At 44.2% G+C, this 21,755-nt stretch overlaps 1 long non-coding RNA gene across 2 annotated transcripts in view; it reads right to left on the minus strand.

Moving 5' to 3' along the window:
• Positions 1 to 17,068, minus strand: part of LOC119239344 (uncharacterized) — a 39,772-nt gene extending 22,704 nt beyond the window's left edge. For both annotated transcript variants that reach the window (XR_008550519.1, XR_005123822.1), the window contains exons 1-2: positions 16,951 to 17,068; positions 11,597 to 11,655 (exon numbers count right to left, since the gene is read on the minus strand). This is a non-coding gene — a long non-coding RNA (uncharacterized LOC119239344). The remainder of the gene's footprint in view (positions 1 to 11,596; positions 11,656 to 16,950) is intronic.
• Between the last annotated feature and the right edge of the window lie 4,687 nt (positions 17,069 to 21,755).

The raw sequence follows: 21,755 nt of genomic DNA on the forward strand, positions 1-21,755 counted from the left end.
CCCTTCCTTCCACACCCAACACACGCTGACTTCCACTTCTCCCACAGAGTTAGCAACCTGCTCTGAAGAGTTCAGAGGACAGATGACCAGAATTTGACAAATGTTCACCCCCCGGGTCAGCCCAGGCCCTCACCCTCTCTTTCATTTGTTGTCTAGAATCTCTCCTATTTAGTTGTTAAAAAGAGTAGGAAAATAAACGCTGCCACTCATACATTTTTCATTCCTTTGTTCTTCTGTTTGCTCAATTTCACACCCTTTTCTATGTATCTCCCAGGTGTTAGAATCGAGTATAGACATGATAGATACAAAGCTCCCATTTGCTTCAAAGAGAGATTGTGAGTCAACAGAAACTGTATGCTGTGGTCAGTGAACTAATAGAGGCAGATGCAAAGGAGTAGAATAAATGATCACAGGATCCTGGATATTACAGCAATGGCACTTCTCATCCCATTTCCAGGCTAACATGCTCTGCTTTTTGTCACTATGGATTAATTTTCAGTTTCTAGAATCCAATATAAGTGAAATCATACACTACACATTCTTTGTTGTCTTACTCTTTTACTCAGCATAATAATATTGTGATTCAATTTAGTGCCTGAAGAGTCCATTCTTTTTCACTTCTGAGTAGTATTCCATTGTATGGATATACCAGATTTCCTTATCCAGTCACGTGATGATGACATTTGGGTTGTTTCCAACCTTTGGTTATTATAAATGAAGCTTCTGTGAACATTCATGTAGAAGTCTTTGTATGGACATGTTCCATTTCTCTTGCATAAATATATAGGAATAAGATGGTTGGCACATTTATTAGGTATAGGTGTATGTTTTTTTGGGGGTTTCATTTTAGAAAATGCCAAACTGTTTTCCAAAATTGTTGAGAGTTCTATTTGCTCTACATTTTTGACATTTGATATGGTCAATTCTTTAAATTTAGATTCTAATAGGTATGTATGGTTTTGATGTGCATTTTCCTAATGACTAATGATAGTGCAGGTTTCATTAATTATTATTAATGACTAATGATAATGTAGTTTCCAACTAAAGACAGTTGAACATCTTTTCATGTGCTTATTTGACATCTGTGTATCTTCTTGCCTGAAGTTCCAATCTTGTGTTCATTTTTTATTGTGCTCTTTGTTTTCTTATTTTAAGTTTTGAAAGGTTTTGTTCTGGATACATGTCATTTATCAGATATATGATTACAGATATTTTCTCCTAAATTGTTGCCTCTTTATTCTCTTAACACTGTCTGTCAAAGGCCAGAAATGTTACATTTTGATAAAGTCCAATTTATTAAGTTTTTTTAATGGATTATGCTTCGGGTTTCTTATCTAATAAGATCTTTGACAACCTGAGATCATGAAGGGAAGGAAAAAGAGGGGGAGAAATGGGGAAAGAAGGGGTGGGAGGGAAAGGGGAAAGATGAGGAGGTGGGGAGGGAAGGATATCTTCTATAGTCTAGCTTTGGGAGCTCTGAGACTCAAAATAATGATATGGCCTCCTTCCAAAAGCAATATACAGATTCAATGCTATTCCAATAAAAATCCCAATGACATTCTTCAAAGAAATAGAACAAATACTGATGAAATTCATATGTAACCACAAAAAAACCATGAATAGCCAAAGCCCTACTGATGAAAACAAAGGAGAAAGGAGGTATCACACTTCCAAACTTCAAGCTATACTACAAAGCCATAATAATTAAAACAGTTTGATATTGGAACAAAAACAGACACACAGACCGATGGAACCGAATAGAGAGCCCAGAAATAAAGCCAGGAAAAGTGGACCTCTACATGCAAAAAAATGAAGCTAGACCACTGCCTCTCACCATGCACAAAAATCAACTCAAAATGGATAAAAGATCTGGACATAAGACCTGAAACCATAAAATATATAGAAGAAAATATGGGTAAAACACTACAAGACATACATCTCAGAAACATCTTTAAAGACTCATCACCCAAAGCAGTGATACTGAAGGCAAAGATAAACACCTGGGATTACATTAAACTGAAAAGCTTCTGTACAGCAAAAGCGACATAAACCAAAACAGAGAGACACCCCACTGATTGGGAAAAAATCTTTGCACTCCATTCAACTGATAAGGGACTGATCACAGAGATATACAAAGAACTCACATGGTTCAACAAAAAAAAAATCAAAATAAACAACAAAAAAACAAAAACAATCCAGTCAAGAAATGGGCAGAAGAACTCAAAAGACATTTCTCCAAAGAGGAAACGCAAATGGCCAACAGGCATATGAAAAAATGTTCAACATCCCTTATAATGAGGGACATGCAAATCAAAACCACACTGATACCACCTTACACCAGTAAGAATGGCACATATCAAAAAAAAAACAAGCAATAACAAATGTTGGCGAGGATGCGGTGAAAAAGGAACTCTCCTATGTTGCCAGTGGGAGTGCAAACTGGTCCAAGTACTATGGAAAGCTGTCTGGAGGTTCCTCGGTCTACTAAAAATGGGGCTACCATATGATCTGGCAATTCCACTCCTAGGGATCTACCCAAAGGACACAAAAACAGTGATTCAAAAGAACACCTGTACACCTATGTTCGCTGCAGCACTATTTACAATAGGTAAAACCCGGTAACAACCCAAATGCCCAAAAATAGATCACTGGATTAACAAGATGTGCTACATATACACAATGGAATATTATTCAGCAATCAAAAAAGATAAACTCATGCCATTTGCAGCAATGTGGATGGAGCTAGAAGGAATTATGCTCAGTGAAATAAGCCAGGAGGAAAAAGAAAAATATCGGATGGTTTAACAGGAATAGGGGAACCAAATAAGACCTAAGTATAAAATAATAACAGTACAAAACACAACAAAGCAACAACAATTATAAACCAGAGATATACTGCAGGGGAGGAAGAGGGAGAGGGATCAGAGGGAGGGAGGGAGGAGCACAGGGGACTGTGGTGATGGTGCACGGGTACCTTGGGGAAGGAAATTCTATGGGGACTCAATCTGAGGGGGTGGGAGGGAAGCAAATATTGTCTAAAAAAATATAAAAAAATGATATGGCAAAATAAAAAAAAAATAATGATATGGCCATGGAAATGCCACTCAGGCTGCCCTCTGTGTCCTTCAATAAACTCCCACATCACACAGCACTGAGTTCTAATTTTGACTATGCATTCAATCACTTAAGGAGTTTTAAAATACAAATTCTCACATCCTACTTCTGATCTACTGACAATCAGAATATCTGAAATTGGAATAAACCTAGAAATCAAGATTTTTTTAAAAAAAAAACCACCCAGGTGATTCTGATGTAGTCCACCATTAGAGGACTTTTGAGACCACCACATGACAGTGATACAAACACACGTGTCCCTTGTGGAGTAGTAACCATGAGGTCAGCCTTGTGAGTAAGGAAGACAAACTGCTAATGGAAAGAGTAAAGGCAGAGAGAGCAGTCGGGAAGTTATCTCAGATTTTGAGGTGAAAATGAAAAGACTTAACCATGCATTCAAGAGTCATTTGCAAAGTATTCTGTGCTGGATATACTGAACTGGCATATGGCAGGTGCTCAGAAAGTATTCTCTGAATGATGGGGAGCTGGGTGATGTTGTGGGAGAGGGTGAATGGAACTCCTGATGATTATGAGTAGGGTGATGGGTGGAGGTGAGCGGAAGGGAGTGGGTAAGAGTGTAAAAGTCTGCAGAGAGGCCAGTACAAAGGCGATTCAATAAAGTGGCAGGATTGGAAACCAAATTACATTGAGTGCGTTGAATAGTGAAGACAACAGATGTAATGACTTCTTAAAGATGATTAGGAATTGAGAAAAACAGTGAGTGCAGTGGCTAGCTCGGAGGGGAGGAATGTGGAATGTGGGATCTGTTGGTTGTCCTCCCAACTTCTGTTTCCCCACTTCTCGCTTCCTAACAGAACCTCAAATCTGTTAAAGTTTTGTTACGGTCATAAAATGGTTGCAGTGACTCCACACACTGTATCGTCATCCACTTCCACAATAAACAAGAAGAGGTGGCTCCAGACCCATTTTTTCCAATTTTATTTATTCCAATTTCACTTTAAGAAAGGCAGTTTTTCTAGGATCTAGCAATTTATCCATCTCAATAGCCAAAACTTGCTCACACGACCACTTCAAGCTACCAGAGATTGGAAAATACAGCGCCTGACTTTCTAGACTTGACAGCAGCAAGGGGAGCATACAGGAGGGACGGAGACCAATGAAGACAATCTATAAAATTTGTCGGACCTCAGTGTGTGTGTCTGGGAACTCACAGTTGAGAATCTGGCCTAACCGACACTAACAACTCCAGTCGCTGGTGCTTGGAGGCATTTTCCTGTGCACAGACATATAGTAGGTGACCTGGAGAGGGAAGGGCCGGGGATGAACACAGCCATGGCCACCCACACCCCTGCTTTTGAAGGATGTGTCCTCCAGTGTTTCTTTACCTAACTATAAACAAAGGAGCAAGACCCAGGGTGACAAAGGAGCTCTTGTGGGCACTGTGGGTGTACTGAAACTGGATCCCTGTGGAATAAACCACAGGGCAAAACCAGCTTTTTCTTGCCTCCTGAGCAGTGGAGTGTGCCAGCTTCATTGGTACCTCAGGTCCCAGTGTGAGCAGCCCCACTAGGGCTCAGGTGTCTGGCGGTGGCAGCGGGTGGCAGCGGTGGTTCCCCCTCCATGCCATCTCAGGGCATGCAGCCCCATTGGGTCTGCAGTGGCAAGGTTGCCCCATGCCAGACCAAGCTCTGGCAGTAGAGGCAAACCCTAAATCCTGCAGCCCCTAGTTCAGTGCTGCAGGAAGGGGTGCTGAACCCCACTAGGACAGCTCCAGCACTGCAACTCCCTGAAGCCCCAGGCAGAGGCCTGCAGAGTGCCAGGTCAACATGGCAGCCTCCTTGGGGCACCCACCCTGCAGCAACTGGGTCCTATATCCCCCCTACACTTTTTGCATTGTCATACCTGTTCCTGCTGAAGGGGCACTGGGTGCAGTGTGCCTCCAGCCCCATGGATACCCCCTCCTTGGGGCCCATGAACCTATGCTGCCCTCAGGGCAAATCAAGTCTGTGCAGGTGCTGGGCTTTCCCTTTTGTATTTGGCACCAATCAGATTCGAGCTCAGATTGTGAGTTAATTATTCGGATTGAAAAATGTAAGTTAGGTGATTGGTGCTAGCCAGCACCAATCAGATGCTTAGGATTAAAAATGGTCCAATCAGACTTACAGAGACCCTGAAGAGGATATAAGGCAGAGCAGGAGCCATCTTGTTTCATTCTTCTCCTGGTTTCCGAAGAAAGAATGATTCAGCAGATGGTCTCAAAGAAGCATCAGGCAGGCAACCTCTGTAGGATTCAGCAGACCTCCACAGACCTCTGCAGAGTTCCACAGACTACAGACCTCTGTAGACTCTGTAGAACTCCAGACTTCCATAGACCTATGCAGAGACGTGTCTCTACCTCTGACATAGCCTGCAGGGAACACTGTTGGCCTTGGGGTGGTATCTCAAAAAGCTGCTGTGCTATTAGTTCATACCACAGTAGTCACCTCCTGGTGACTGGTGCTGACCAGCACTGCTGACAGGTAACTGTACTCTGTTTCTGGTCACTTTTGAGAGCTGTCTACCGCTTCTGATGGTCTTGCACCACATTCCAGTACTGTTGTCTCTGTTGCTGTTTTGTCCAGCATCTGGTAATGTCCAGCTTGGCCTTCAGACTGTTACTGAAAGCACATCTACCTGCCATGTGAGTTGGCTCCTGGACCACTGCTTCCTGGCCCCAGGCCCTAGGTGATGGGACAGTGCCATCTCGCATGAGTGGCCTTTGTTTGGGACTCGTGGACACAATCTGGGGTAAGAGTTAGTCACTTGTGGCCTTAGAAACTCCATTTCCTCTGTTTGTTAAATAAACCCCATTGTTGTTATTCCTTGAAATCGAGTGTTCTTGTAATTGTTAGCACATGGGTGCTCAAACAGTGACATCCTCTCTTCCTTGGCACAGTCCTTGGCATTTTTTGTGCACTGTTTTAGTTCCTGATTGCTCAGAGTGACGGGTGATGGGAATTCCATTGCCTAGAAGTTAAGAGACTTGGTTCCAGAAGAAGTCCCAGGTAGGTCATTTCCTCTTGTGGGCCTCCTGGTCTGACACCCAGGAGGTACTGAGTAATACTGGCAAGACCATGCTCATCTGTAAAATCATGTCTGCCTTGCTTATCTCCTAAATTTTTGGTAGGATAATAGGTAGGGAAATATGTTTGGAATTAAGGAGCACTATAAAACCTCAAAGTGTGTTTGGTTGTACCAGAAGATGATGGAAGGAAAGAACTCTGACTGGGGGCCTGCTGTGGACCTGGCACCAGGCCTGATATTGCCTCCCTGAGCAGCTATTTCAGCTGAGGAATATTAGTCCCACCCCTGTAAATGGGTTCACTAGGGCCTCAGAGAGGTAAAAGAATTATCCCCAAGTCTAACTACTGATGGAGGGCAGAGCTGGGGTTTCCAGTAGCCTGGCCTCAGGAAGAGCTAACCCACTAAGGAGACCAAGAATTTGGAAGTTGGGGGAGGCTAAGAGACCAGATTGGCCTCCAAAAAGTGTGGGGACTCATTAAAACTAGCTGAGATGGGCACATTGAACACTTCTCCAGAAGCAATTTCTCTAAGCCTTCCATGTTCTCCTCCTTCCAGTCAGGGCTGGCCTGGATTGGACTGGGCTCTATTGGGCTGGCCACCTGCCCAGGTCCTCCTCACCCCTGGACTCTACTCTCATCACCTGGCACTTCTGAAGCCTCCCCTTGCTTTTATTTCTCCTGCTGAGTTCTGTCATTTAAGCCCCCCTAATTTAATAGGTTTGTCTCATTATTTTGATTAATCATATTAACTCATGTTAATTAAGAGAGAGATTTAAGCGATGACAGAGGTTAATGGAATCAGCCCGTGTTCTTTTCTGGCTTTTGTTGGGGGCACCAACAGATGTGGGGGAAGGTGAGGGGTGAATGGGAAGTCGCACATCAGCAGGACCCAGCCAGGACAAGCCAGGGAGTCTGAAAGAGGGGAGAGAAAGGTATCGAGGAGAGATCAGTTACCAATCAGAGTTTCCTGCTAATTGAATGTCTGATTTTATTAATGATGGAATTTGTAAAGGTCCTTAAGAAAAGAATTTAGTCAGTTCAGCAGTTAACTATGAAAATTAATGCACAGGATATAAGTTAAAATGGCCCTTTTATTTGTCTTTCTTTTTCTCCTTGTGGTGGGGATGAAATGGGGCACATCACCCAGAGGGTTTTTCCATTTCAGGGTTTTTATTTGGTGTTGAAGCAGACTGGACAGGTTCAGTTCTTCAGTCAGATGCCATTAGGAAGAATAAATGCACCCACATTATTCCAGACTCTGCTAAGCAATTCAAATGTGTCTTTCCATTGAATCCTGTTTACAGAGGAGAAAGTTGAGGTTCTGAGACGTTGAAGGTTTCATGTTTGAGAGCCACAGATCAGGATCCCAACCAGGCCCATTCTTGACACTTTTATTCCCCCTCACTGTACATGGCATACTATTGCCTTCTGACTTGTGGTGCTTCTGACAAGAAGTCTATAAACTTTCTTCTGTTTCCTGTAAGTAATCTTTTCTGTTTGGCTGCTTTTAAGATTTCCCCTTTCTGACTGTTTTTCAGAAGTTTAATTATATGTCTTAGCACACTATTCATTGTGTTTGTTCCTATTTGGGGTTTACTGAGTGGACTGACCATTTATGTCTCCCTAAAATCAACAAGTTGAAGCCCTAACCCTCCAAGTGATGGTATTAGGAGGCGAGACATTTGGGAAGTAATTACATTTAGAACAAGATCATAAGGACGGATTTCCCGTGATGGAATTTGTGCTCTAATAGGAAGAGGAAGAGATGCCAGAGCTGCTACACACACACACATGCCCACACGCATACACGCACGCACACGCACCATGTGAGCACACACAAGAAGTGGTTTTAAGGCAGGAGAGGACCCACACCAAGAAATATCTTCATTTTGATTTTGGATTTCCCAGCCCCCATAATTGTGAGAAATAAATGTCTGTTGTTTAAGTCACCCAGAGCTACTCTGAGATAACAGCTCAAGCTGACTAAGATATTCAGTTTCTTGGACTTGTGGGTATATAATTTCCATCAAATATGGAAAAATTTGACAACTGTTTCTTTAAATATATTCCTCCCCTCCCCACTTCTGGATTACATGCATTAGACTGCAACAAGTATGTTCTCACAGGTCACTAGGACTCTATATAGATATTTGGAAATGTTATTCTTTCTGTGCTTCAATTTATATAGCTTCTATTGCTACATCTTTAATTCTTTAATTGCTATATATTTTCATTTTTTTTCTGAAGTGTATAATCTGCTAAATAGGTTACCTAATGGAATTTTAATTTCAAATATTATATTGTTTAGTTCTAGAAGCCCCATTTGGTTCTTTTTCATAGCTTCCTTTCCCTCTCCATTATAGTCATATTTTCTTTTAAATATTTTAGGATTTTTATAATGCTGCCAAATATTTTTGTACTCTCTGCATACACTTGCCTTTCATGCCCAACAATCTCTGCACTGGTGGGCTCCAGGGAGTCTCATTTCTGGCTGTGTCTTTGTTCTCTTCTTACCCACCCACCTCATAACTTCCCAGCAGAGTCTCTTACTCCATCCTGATACACTAAAGAGATACTCACAAAAGGAAAAGAATTCACCCCCCGAGTCTTTTTTAAAGTCTTTGTTAGTCCATCATTCTATAAAAAATTGTGTTTCTAGACTTTTTTCTTTCTCTTAATCAAGGCCTCATTCTTGCTTCTTGGAATGACTAGTAATTTCTGAATGGGTGCTAGACATTTGCGATGTTGCATTATTGAGTGTCTGAATTTTATTGTCTTCTTTCAAAGAGAAAAGAGTTTGTTTTGCTAGATTATAAAGATGTAGGTCAAGTTTGTAGGCTTGTTTTTATGCTTTATTAGTATGGGTCTAAAGTAATCTTTACTCCAGGGCTGGCTTAGCCATTATTAAGGTATTTCCTTCTGAGTGTCCCCAGTATTCATTTGACATCGCCCTACACTTTGTGATCAATGAGGACTCTAAAGCAGTATCTGGATTTCTTCTTCTATATATTTCCCTTCTCTTTGATACTCTGCCCTCACAATCCCAGCCACCTCAGCCTTTTCAACTCCAATCTCAATGTCTTCATTTCAAGATTGCTGTTCTCTGCCTGGAGCCTTCTTCTTTCAACTGTGTTTCAAGCTGTGTTCTTAAACTTTCTCCTCCAATCATAGCCTCTTTTATATAGTACAGAAACTTCTTTATAGTTGTGAAAGGGAAACCAGCATCAACACATGGTGGAGCATGTGAACACACAGTGGGGTTGGGATATGTGGTTATATGTTGCAGTCTAGTCTGTAAAATACATTCAGGCAGAAAATAGGAATGATTGTATGCTTTCCCAGTGCACTGATGTTCCATATATTTCTTAAAATTTTAAAGCTGTTTTAACAGGAGGACAAGTTTTATGTAAGCCATTCCATGGTGGTTATCAAAGTCACTGTGACTATTTTTGCCATCTATTAATGGGTACATGACCACAGCAACTCGTGAAAATCGGAACCCTCCTATGAACAATTGTGACATGAATTCTCCTTGTCTAACCCGCTGACTTCGTAGAGCTTTCCATCATCACTCTTGCCTCTTCTCCACCGCCACCTCTTGAAGGACTGGAATTGAGAAACGGTGAAATAGGCAGAAAACAGTAGCTTTCACATGACAGCTCTAGCTTGAGAATATAGTGGAAAATGTCTCTTCAGCTCCTTCAGGATCCACACTACTTTAGTTGACAAGAGGCTGCATGGACTATCTGTCTACTCCATCCATACTTTCAGTTACTAGTAAAGGAGATTACAAGGAGAGATGGGAAGAAAGGCACACCCATGTGAGAAACAGAGTGCAGGAGCTACCACGTCAATGTCCTTGCTAGTTCAGATTTGTCTATACGGAAGGCCCTCCTGAATCAGTGACAACCCCAAGACAATATTTGAGAATTATTCCTCTATGGGAAATGTTCTGGGCACAGATCTAGCTACTTTCTTCCAACGTAGTACCCAACTCCAAATGGAAGTTTAGAAAATGCATGTCATTTAATTTCTGCATCTCTCCAGAGATCCCACCTTTGCGGTGCAATTCTTGCCTGCTTTATCTTAAAACTGTGTTCTTAAACTTTCTCCTCCAATCACAGCCTCTTTTATATAGTACGGAAACTTCTCTATAGTTGTGAAAGGGAAACCAGCAGCAACACATGGTGGAGAGCAAGTGAACACACAGTGGGGTTGGGATGTGTGGTTAGATGTTGCAGTCTGGTTTAGGTAAATATAGGAACCAAGAGGAGAGTAGACGGCCTTTCAGGCCCAAGTGGTCCTGTTACTGCTTCTGATGTTCCTCACCTTCCCAACACAGCACTTTGCAAATTGTGTGTGTGTGTGTGTGTGTGTGTGTGTGTTGAAGAACTGGGGTATAGGTCAGAGGTGCAAGGGGTGAGAGGATTGACCAGAAACAGAGTGGGCAACAGAACAGGCAGACTGACTGAAATACACTGCTGAGGGGAACAGCGGGCAAGACAGGAGAGGTCTGCTGCACTATGTGGGTACCTTCCTGGCTGGGGACTGAACTCAGGCTGTAGTGTGATAGTGCTAAGACTTAACCCCCAGGCCACCAGGGAGACCCTCCACTGTGCAATTTATAATTATAGCATCCCTCCCAATCCTCACCAGATTGGCAAGAGAAAGGCCTTTCTGTCTTATAGCTGTTTCACACACAAGATTCTCGGGGTGGATTCTTTTCCTTTTGTGAGGATCTCTTCAGTGTATCAGGATGGAGTAAGAGACTCTGGTGGGAAGTTATGAGGTGGGTGGGTAAGAGGAAAAAAAAGACGCAGCCAGAAATAAGAGACTCCTTGGGGCCTACTAGGGCAGGGATTATTGGGGGATGAAAGGCAAATGTATGGAGAAATATTCTGTCACATCCTCTGGGTTCCCCATGTTTTGGGGGTTAGCTAAATCAATAGTCCTTGAATGTAACAATTCATGAATTTTTGAAAATACTGATGCCCCCAGATATTTAGACAGATTGGTCTGAGATAGAGCCCCCAAATCAATAGTCTATGAAGAACCCCAGCTGATTCTAAGAACCACATTCATGACCAAGAACCACTGCACTAAATACTATATGGCTTTATTTTTGTCACTGTGGTTGAAAATCAGCCACATTAGCATAATCAGCCTATTAGCAAAATGTGAGCTCACGAGTGGAATGGAGTGACTTGTATATCAAGAAGTGCAGTAAAGGAATCTTTATGGCTGGTCCTCCCTGAACGACCGGATACTCCTGGGCTTGCAGTTTGCCAGGAGGTTGGCATGGGGTGGTGGGGGAGGTGGGTGGATGTCTCATGCTCTTAGCCCTGGCAAGTCACTTAATCTCACTAGGTGTCACTTTCAGCCTCAAACGAAAGATCATCACAGATGTGTGGCCCAGTAAATGAGTGTGTGTGTCAGTTCTGGAGCCAACTTGTTCTTACCACTTCCAAATCACGTAACTGGCATGTCCTTTAGCCTCGCTCAGACCAGGTTTTCTCACCTGCAAAACAGGGATAATAAAACTGAACGGCTTGGGGTGAGGATTAAATGAATCACTACATGGAATGTACTTAAGAGTAATTATTGGCACGTAAGACGTGTTAGCCAGTCAGTCACAATTTCCCCAATTCCTGCTAGAATCACCCAGATAGCCCCCCCTCTTCCATCCATACCCCAACATGCTCTGGCAAAGAGCACTTCCTTCTGGTGGGCTCTAATCTTTTATTTGCCTGATTGTTTAAAAAAGCAATAAATATACAATTCTAAACAGAAGTTTATAGATATGGAAACAGCTATTCAGTTGGACTTGGGAGATCATATATGGTCAAAATATTTGCCTTTCCTTAAGAGCAAAGGGAGTGAATTCATAGCCTGTAAGCTGAGGCCCAGATGCTGCCAGGTCTGCAAGTGTTTCTAGGTGTTCACGCCCCTGCAAATGTACCTTTGCGTTTCCTCTTTTGTGGATGCAAGGCTGCAAAGTGCTCAATGAGAAGGGAAAGCAGGAATTACCTAAAAGATACGAGTGTGTTAATTCTGGGAGCACTGATGAGCCCCATGTGATAAAGGGTGAGTGCCAGAGACAGAAAGACCATGGCCACAGGATCAGTTAGATTCCTCATTTCTACCAACTTCCCCCATTCTTCTGGGAAGAGCACCCTGATTTTCCTCTGGGAAGTGGGAAGCCAGTCCTCCCCGCCCCCACTGCTGTGGGAGGAGAGGTGAATGAATCAAGTTGGCAATCAGCATATTTCATCTTGCTGACTACAGGGACTAATTCAGGATGTGACTCAAGTTCATCTAGTTCATTTCAATGACTTGAAATCAAGTCATTTCAGTTAGGTTTGTAGAAACCACTTTAAAAAGAGCTTCTCTTGTCCCAGTGTTGTGCGTGTTACCACTGCTGGTGTCCAGCAGTTTTGTCACACCTGATTATCCCTATTATATAGATTGTTGAGGTGAAGTTTTCATGTCTTTGAGGATGGTTTTTGTATGAAGGAGATAGTTATTTAGGGGTTCAAACAATTCCTTTGTAGGGTCCCCCCTTATTTTTATTGTGATTAAAAGAGAACACATAATATACAATTTTCTAATTTTAAGTGCCCAGCTCCATCCTCATTAAATGTATTCAGATTGTTGTAAAACAGAAAACAGCTTTCCACATATTTCCTCTTGCAAATGTGAAACTCTGTATCCATTGAACTGTAGCTGCCCCTCCCAGCCCAGTCGCAGCTCCTGGAGGCCATCATTCCTTACCTTCTCATTCTCCGAGTTTAATGATTCTTGGTCCTCATGTGAGTGTAGTCCTATCCTTGTGTCTTTTTGTGCCTGACTTTTTTTGCATACATAATGTCCTCAAGGTTCGTCCTTATGTGACACGTGACAGGATTTCTCCACAGGCCTTTGAGATCAGCTTACTCAACGTATTATCCTATTTATCCATTAGTTCACAAAGCTTGTTATTCTTATTTTAGACTAGAATTCAAGGGGGCCCCCTTGAATTCTATTTTGCCCCCATTTCAAAACCTAGTTCATTAAATACTTTTGAGGATTTTCAACTGCGTTGGTAAATGTAATATATTTTATTTCCTTAAGTACTTACGTTTCCTGACTCAACAAATAAAATCTTCCCAATCACTCAAATAACTCTCAATAAATCCATGAAATTAATATAGTGAGTTGAAGTTCCCCTAATTCTCCCACTACCATAGAATGTAAAACCCTAAGTGTTAAATCAACTAAGTAATTGTACATTTAAATTGGAGTTGAAAGCTGTCACTCTACTAGTCAAAATCCCCTAAACTTTGCAAGTATATAGAATTTCAAATTTTTTTACAGATTTCTTAATGTAAAAATATTAAAATATAGTTTTGATTTCTTGAACGTTTCTCTACTTAATTACACATGTTCCTGGAGCTGAACAATATATAACTCCTGGGAAACCAAGACATCCGGTTAGCTGAGGCTACTGATTGAGATTCTGCCAGGGAGTCTAGTCCCTGCCCCTTTTGGGGTCCACTCAATCTTATTTATGGTTGCTATCATGTCAAGGCCTCACAACTCAAAGAGGGTGAAATCTGCTACCCTCATACTCATGTTACCTGCACTCCAGGCTGCCGGTAACCCCAGTTAGGTGTCCTGGGTTGTATCTGCCTGTTCTCTTTAATCTTTCAAGATTTGTATATATCTCCTTTTCTAGGCAAGAATTTAATGAGATTCTGCATTCTTTTTATATCCTTCCTGTTGCTTTAAGATACATACAGCTCTTCAGATTGAATGTTGGTTACTCTGGATCTCTGACTTGGTCTTGCCTGGTTTATTGTTACATTATGTGAGGTCCTTGTCTGGCACAGAGAAGGAAACTGAGGCCAAGAGCTTACCTGAGCTCCTCCAGCTCTCACTATGCATTGGGGACATGACCAGGATTTGGTCTGTGGACTAGGACACCAGTGGTCTCTCTGCCACCACACTGCAAATGACACACTAGGATATTTACAAGTGAGTCTCAAGAGTTGTTGTGTCTCCCTTTCAAGTAATTACTCCATCAACAAATAGTCACCCGGCTTGTGTCAGGAGCCAGGCTCCTGCCACGGTGCAGGGAGTAGCCTGGAGGAGACCCATGTTAGCTGCTGCAGAGACTGAGGAGGGGTGTGAGGGGAGGGCAGCCCCAGGAGACTTCACCCCCTCCAAGGGGTGAGGATGGCTTCCAGGTGTGGATGGCGGGAGGGTCAAACTCACTAGGGCCAAAGTTAGAGGATCAAAAGCATCTCTGGGATGGGGGTGGTGGAAGGTCTATGGAACTTTTCTCTCAATGACTCTTTTCTGGTTTTTAGGTAATAACATGACTGTTAAGGTCATGAGAAAGAATGTTAGCTGAGTGTGAAAACCAAAGACTCAGCAAGAAGTTAGTCAAATGGTGAGTCCTGGTGAAGACAGCCAGATGCCAAAGTGTCCAAACCCATCTCCTCGGGAAGGTTGGGAGAAACGTCCTTGGGAGGAAGAGCAAAATGGACATTTTTTCCCTCCCTCGTCACCTTCCTCCCTCACTCTTTGCTGCTGCTGGGGCTGGCGCGTGCCAGGGGCTGGCGAGCAAACCATGGGCAAGAACAAAACTGGGCTTTGTCCACCAGGAGCCCCTGAACGGGCTCCGGGGAGACGGTTATTCACTGTCCACATGTTACTTCAGTAGGGGACTGTTTTTAGTTTGTTGTGTTGTTGTTTTACTGTGCTCTCTCCTGGTGACGTGAAATAGGCATAGAACTTGCACTCATTTCCGGCATTCAGTATGAGCCAATGTGACCGGAAATGCTCCTTAAGAAGTTTCTTCTTATAAAGTTCCCATGTATTATACCTTCAGATTTTAAGACCTCATTTGTCAGATAGATAAACACACACACAAGAACATGCATGTGTATTAAAAAGGACTCTGCATGGAAAATAAATGAGGAAGAAATGTCAAGAAAGCCTTATCAATGAGGGTATCTTAGTATCTTTGGAGAGAATCCCAACCACTGACTAAACAGATATGGGAGGGTAGAGCCATGATAAAATAGAAAATGCTGTAACAGCTGACTCTCTATAAAGCTGGGTGGTGTGTGGCTGCAGTATTTCCTGGGGTGGAATTTCTGGATTCCACATGCCGTCCTCCCCAGCCTGACACATGTGTACACGCGTGATCCCAGCATCGTGTGCCGCTGCCCTTAGTCCCCGGCTGGCCAGGCGGGTCCCCGCAGCCTGCTGTGGACGCCGGGCAGCACTGCTACCTTCCCAGCCCATCCATATGTATGTGCGTCTATATCCCAGCAGCGGTCGGCATCATTCATTTCCAAACCCAGCATGCATTCATTTTCATAACTTTTTGTTCCATTACAATATTAATGGGACTATCAATGGGAAAGGACAAGAGAAGCATTTTTAATGTTTATCTGACAGTTGCAAATTTCACTTGAGGTTGTTTACTGGGATCTGATTGTTGGCAGAGAGGAGCAGGAGAGGCGGCAAGATTAATGGGATCACAGAAAGAGGAGATGTATTTATGGGCCTTCTGAACACCAGCTAAGAGTAATAAAAAGTCCTGCCGCACCCTTCCCCAAGTGAGACTTAAGAAGTTTTAAACGCTGAGAAATGAGGGATTGTTTTAATTAACTGCCATCTAATCCAGGTGGCCTGTTCAAAGTGAATCATGTTGCACTTATGTCTCAGTCTATTTAAAATAAGAGGGCCCTCTTCCATCCCCCACTGCTCATCTCTCTTTCTGCCCCCATCCCCCTGCCCCCTCTAGCCCTGGATTGCTGTCACTCTGCCTTGCCATATTTTTTCTCTTTCTTGAACTCCCGCACAATCTCAAGGAGAGAGAGGTCCTGGCGGGGCCTCTGATGGGGGGAACTGGAGAGAGGAGAGAAAGATGCCAGCGGTTACTAGGGAGGGGCAGGGGGAGACTCAGTCTTGGACCCTAGAGAGGGGTTCCCTGCTTCTCTCTTATTTACCCTGTTTCTGGCTGCTTAGACCTGAACAACAAGGTCACGGCCCCAAGACACCCTCCTCCCACCTGAGAACCTTGTGAAAGTCACCTTTGTGGGCAGGGACTTGAGACACAGAGGAGGACCTGTCCCTGAGCCTCCCGGGGAGAGACGGGGCGGTGGGAGAGGAACTTCCCAGCAACAGGCCCTGGACACTGGCTTCCTGGCTTCTGTGGGGACTTGCTGGGGGCTGGCTGAGCCCTCCTGCCTCCTAGGCTTGCCAGTGCGGCTGCCATTTAAAATATGGAGCCTCCAGTTCAGTGCGAACATGCAACATATTTATACTCAAAAAATTAATTTCTGTTTATCTGAAACTGGCAACCCCCTACCAGAGAGAGAAATGATCGCCCCTCCCACCCTGCTGCCTCCTCGCCATGATGATCCCAGATTCTGCCACCGCCAAGTCCGCTTTCAGAGTTGAATTAGGAGTTATTTTGTCTCCTGGCCTCAGTTTTTTGACTAAACGAGGAGCGCAACGCTTCACCTATTTCTAGGAATAGGATAATGACGGCAGTGAATGAAGTGCGCCGAGAACAGGCTCAGCTAACTTCAGCCAAGGCTCGGATGGAAGCTGTTTCAGCCTCTGCAGGACGATGGGCTCTACCACAGGGCGCCGCCCCAGGGACTCGTGGGAAGCACCCCGGACGCGGGAAGCACGTGAGTGTGGCTGTGCGCCGGCCACAGAACATTTATCACCACAAACAGGCCCCGCGGGAGCAAGCGCTCGGGTTGCTGGGCCCCTGGTCGCGCACCCAGCCCACGGCGGGCACGGCCATTACCGGTTCTCGGCGCCCTGCTGGCGTCTTCATACTCTCCCTTCGTCGCAGCCTATTCAGTCACGCTCCGCCACTCGTCCCCGCATTCCTGCGTCCTCCGCACTGCACCACACTGCGCTCCGCTACGACGCCACGCCACGCACGCCACGTCACGTCACGTCACGTCACGCGCGCCATGCCACGCACGCCACGCCACAGGGCGCCACGCCTTTTGGCTGAGTGCGCATGCGCAATGGAAGGGCGGAAAAGGCTGCCGCTTCACCCGCTACTTACCCCACACCCGGACTTGGGCTATGGCAAATAGGAAGCCCCTGCTCAGTGCTACCCGTTTTTGTTATACGTAATGGGTGATGAGTTCTGGGCCAGGGCCGCTAGGTAGTGTGAAGTGAGTATGACCCAAAAGCTCTCATAGCCTCTCATCGCCTGCTTGTGATGCCTGGAATTTCAGCTGCAGACTCAGTGTTTCGGGCTAGGCAGCTCTAGAAGGCGCTCCTTAACCTCACCCCCTCGTGTAAGGGCTTTTACAGGCACCCACCAGCGTTCAGCTCTGCCAGATGATGTTGTGTGTCATTCATGTTCGCACTCACTCATGGGGGAAAGGTGATTATTTCTGCATTTTTATGATAAGCCAGTAGGAGCTACTGAGTAACTCATCTAGAGTCACACAGTCCATCAGGGCCAGTGGGGACTTGGGTCCAGGTCTCTGGCTTCTGCCCACAGTTCTGGGATTAATGTATAGCATGTAAAATGAGGCCTGAACCCCCTCACCTAATCAATGTGGGTATTAATGATGGTCATTTCCCAGGACGGATTGAACTGGCAAGAGTAGGTCAAACCTGAGATTGGCAGAGAAGGGATGAGAGAGATGGGGCAGGAGGAAGAAAATGAATCCAGAAATGAATAGAAAAACTATGGAGGGGGCCTCCCTGGTGGCACAAGGGGTTGTGTCTCAGAACTATCGAGTTATCAGCAGCCACTCTAGCACCTCTCCTGTCTCACCTGCTGCTGCCCTCAGTGGTATATTTCATCAATGTACCTGTTCGGCTCCCTACTCTGTCTCTGGTGAATCCTCTCACCTCCCCCCCCCCCCCGCCCCCAACCTCTTGCCTACACCTCAGGTCTTGTATGCATAAATAAATAGATCTTTTAAAAAATTACAGAAAAAATTCAGACTAAGTTTTGCTCAGAGCCATGCTACCACTCAGCTTCTGTTCCTTGAGTCAAGTGGTGCTATATAAATATGTGTGTATATATAAATTGAATCCCTCCCCATTAAAATAACAACAGTGTTTTTCAAAAAAGTTGAACAAAAATATTAAAATTTATGTGGAACCATAAAAAGCTTCAAATAACAATAACAATCTTGAGGAAAGAAGTCCATAGATATCACATTATCTGACTTTAAACTATACTACAAAGCAACAGTGCTAAAAGCAATACGGCACAAAAATAGACATACGGATCGATGAAATGGAACCAAAAGTCCAGAAATAAATCCATATACATATCAATACTTAATTCATGATAAAGAAGCCTCAAGTATACACTGGGAGAGTCTTGCTAGCAAATGACGTTTGAAAAACCACTCATAAAAGAATGAGGTGAATCACTGTCTAATCCCATGCACAAAAATAAATTCAAAATGGATTAAAGACTTAGATATAAGACCTGCAACAATAAAATATTTAGAAGAAAACACTGGCATGCTTTTCACAACGTCAGTGATAGATGTCTTTGGAGACTTGGCGCTGCAAGGAAAATATAAAGTTTTTTGTACAATGAAAGAAAATATAAGTAGACTGAAAAGATATCCTAGTAATGGGAGAAAATATTTACACATTACACAACTGACAAGAGAGAAATACCCAAGACATAAAGCAAACTTACTCAGTGTAACAATTAAAAAAGATAACCCAATTAATAATTTACAACAGATCTGAACAGTGTATTCACCAAAGAGGAGGCCCAGAAGGCCAACAGAAGCATGAAAAAAATGTTCATCATCACTTTTAATAAGGGAGCTGCAGGTCAAAACCATGATGAGATATCATCTCACACCCAGGAGAATGGCACACATTAGAAAGCCCCCGACATATGCTGGAGAGGGGGAGGAGAAAGGAGAGCCCTCTTACACTGTTGGTGGAATTGTAAACTGGGGCAGCCATTTTGGAGAGTGATCTGGATTCACGCTGCATGGGGCCTATTGTATGGTTATACCAGCAGTTATTGATCCACGTTGCCAGCACTGGACATATGGATTGTTTCCAATTTTTGCTATTATGATCAATGTTACCATAGAGATTCTTGTTTTTTGTATCTCTGGGGCACATGTGCAAGTTTCTTGGTGATGTGTATTGAGAGTAGAACGCAGGAGGGCAGAGGGCATTAGTGTTCAGCCTCAGTGGGAGTCACTAAATAGCTTTTCCAAAGTGGTTGCACCGATTTACACACCCACTACCATCAATATCTTCATAACACTTAATGTCAAACTTAAGTTTTATCAGCTCAGTGGGGGTAAAATTATCTCTCATTATGGTGATGATTTGCATTTCAATGATTATCAATGATTTGAGTTGTTTTCTCTTATGCTTGTAGGTAGCTTCTTGTTTCCTGTAGTGTATGTTTTTTTTTTTTTTCATAACCTTTATTCATTTGTTTATTGGGTCTTTTCCCCTATTAATTCATTAATTCATGTCTGGTCCATGCTGCTTTGGACAGAACCAGGGAGGGGTGTAGGCACCACCAGCCACTGGGGGGACTGTGTTTGGTTCCAAATCTGCCACACAAAGCAATGTGGGCTTGAGCAGCAGTCATGCCGCCTGGCTCCCCAAAGCCATTTCAAAGATGCTCTGTTTCTTCTGCTGCCTATTGATATGGTCTAGATATTAGTTACCTGTGCTACAAATATCTTCCATAAATTTTGTGATTTACCTTTTCATTCTCACTGTGGTATCTTTTGGTAAACAAAAGATCTTTATTTTGATGTAGGGAAATACACTAATCATTTCCATTATCATGATTTTCACTCCTGTGTATTAAGAAATCATTTTCTACATTGGGGCATACAGATATCATACCTTCACATGCCATCTCCTTGTTGGAAGACATCCCAAAGGGATGTCTGAAGGGATGTCTTCACTCCACTGAGCCATGAGAAGACTCTTAAGTAATCGAGTCCCCACTTTGCAACTCTTGCATGCTGTGCACACAGTAGTCTCTCTTTCCTGTGACTTCATTTCCTGTCTTCTTATAACCTCTTTTTGTTTAAACTCTGCAGCAGACTCTGGGTTCACACTTACACACCTTGCCAAGCACCTTGCCCAGGCTTTTGATGTCATCGTTCTGGGTGGCCTCTGGGTGATTGTACGTGTGTCAGTGCCGAGAACACTGCTCTGGAGTTGTGGGAAAGAGTCAGGGTCCAGGGTGTGTCCTTTGTGAAGAAAACCCACTTCTCACTCACCTTTGGCTTCTTACCTCAATCCCAGTCCCAACTCACAAGCCAGGAGGAAATGTGGGGTACTGAATGCAGGCCCTGGAAGACCCCAGAAGGTGGCCTGCCGAAAGTCCACCAGCCTCCGCCCATCAAGGCCACCATATTGGTGGTTTCAGTTGCCTCTGAGGAGAAATGGATGAATGGGCGGGTATGGGGTCTGGAAGGCTGGGAGGCCATCAGCACCATCTGCGAGAAAAAGGGATGGTGGGAGAAGCAAAAGAAACACAAAGTTTTGACAGGAATCTGCCTCAACCCCCCTCCCCTCCCCATCTGTTTTGGAAAAATGTAAATGCACCACATTCCCAGGTGACTGGCCGGCGGGTAGCCTCTTTGGAATTCTGCGAACTGGCCATCTGTCGTCTGGTAATAAATGATAGCTATAAAAGAAAGTGATTATGGTGCTGATAGGGGAAGAGGCATTTGTTTATATTCTTATAATATGTATCAGATTGAATAGAAATTATCACTTAAAATTGACAAATGGAGAGCAGGGTTCCTTGGAGAGGGAGTCAGGGACACGGTGGCAGTGATGGGACCATGGGCAAACTTTATTCGACCAAGTGTCAGGGACCAGTTCAGCTCCAGAGGCTCCCGGGACAGGCCAGGTTCCCAAAGGTGAGGACCCAGCTTCCGAGCTTCTCTGGAGGTCTTGGGTGTGCATTTGGCAAATGTGACTAGGTCAATGCACAGGCGGGTTCTCCCCTCCTGCTAGGAGATCAGCACAAAGATCAACTGGGCTCCGGCATGTGTCCCTGTGGGAGCCACTTAACCCTGTGACTCTTAGGTGTGCCCCCCAACAAATGACTACCCCTTCATTTGATGTTTCCCCTTCCAGCCAAGATTTTCCAGCCTCTGGTGTGAAACCTGCCAGCAGAGTCTCCAACTTCCTGAATTTGCCTCTCTCTACTCTTCCTCCCCAGCCCTGCTTGCCTCTGCTGTTCTCCTGGAGCAGCCCATTTCCTTGCAGGTTCCTGGGGGCTTGCTTCCCTAATGTGCCCCCTTTCTGGTTACCTCCTGCTTCCCAGCCCAGCTTCAGACACCTTCAGGGCTCACCTCCCCGAGAAAGAAGCAAGGGGAGTAGCTGGGTCAGGCCTCGATGTCCTCCTGCACACACACCTTGGCTAAAATCCCTAGTCTCCTCAGGTCTACAGTGGGGTCATTTTTCCAGGTCCCAGAATCATATAATTTGATGTTCAGAGTGCTAACCATAGTATCATACCCTAAAGACAGGCAAGGAAGGTTTATCCCTCCCATCTTCCACTGGGATAGCAGAGCATCGGAGAGGAAAAGTTACTTGACCAAGGCCATATGTCAT

The sequence above is a fragment of the Talpa occidentalis genome, unplaced genomic scaffold, assembly GCF_014898055.3.
Source record: "Talpa occidentalis isolate TD23 unplaced genomic scaffold, MPIMG_talOcc4v2.1 talOcc4.11, whole genome shotgun sequence".
In the NCBI taxonomy this organism is placed as follows: domain Eukaryota; kingdom Metazoa; phylum Chordata; class Mammalia; order Eulipotyphla; family Talpidae; genus Talpa; species Talpa occidentalis.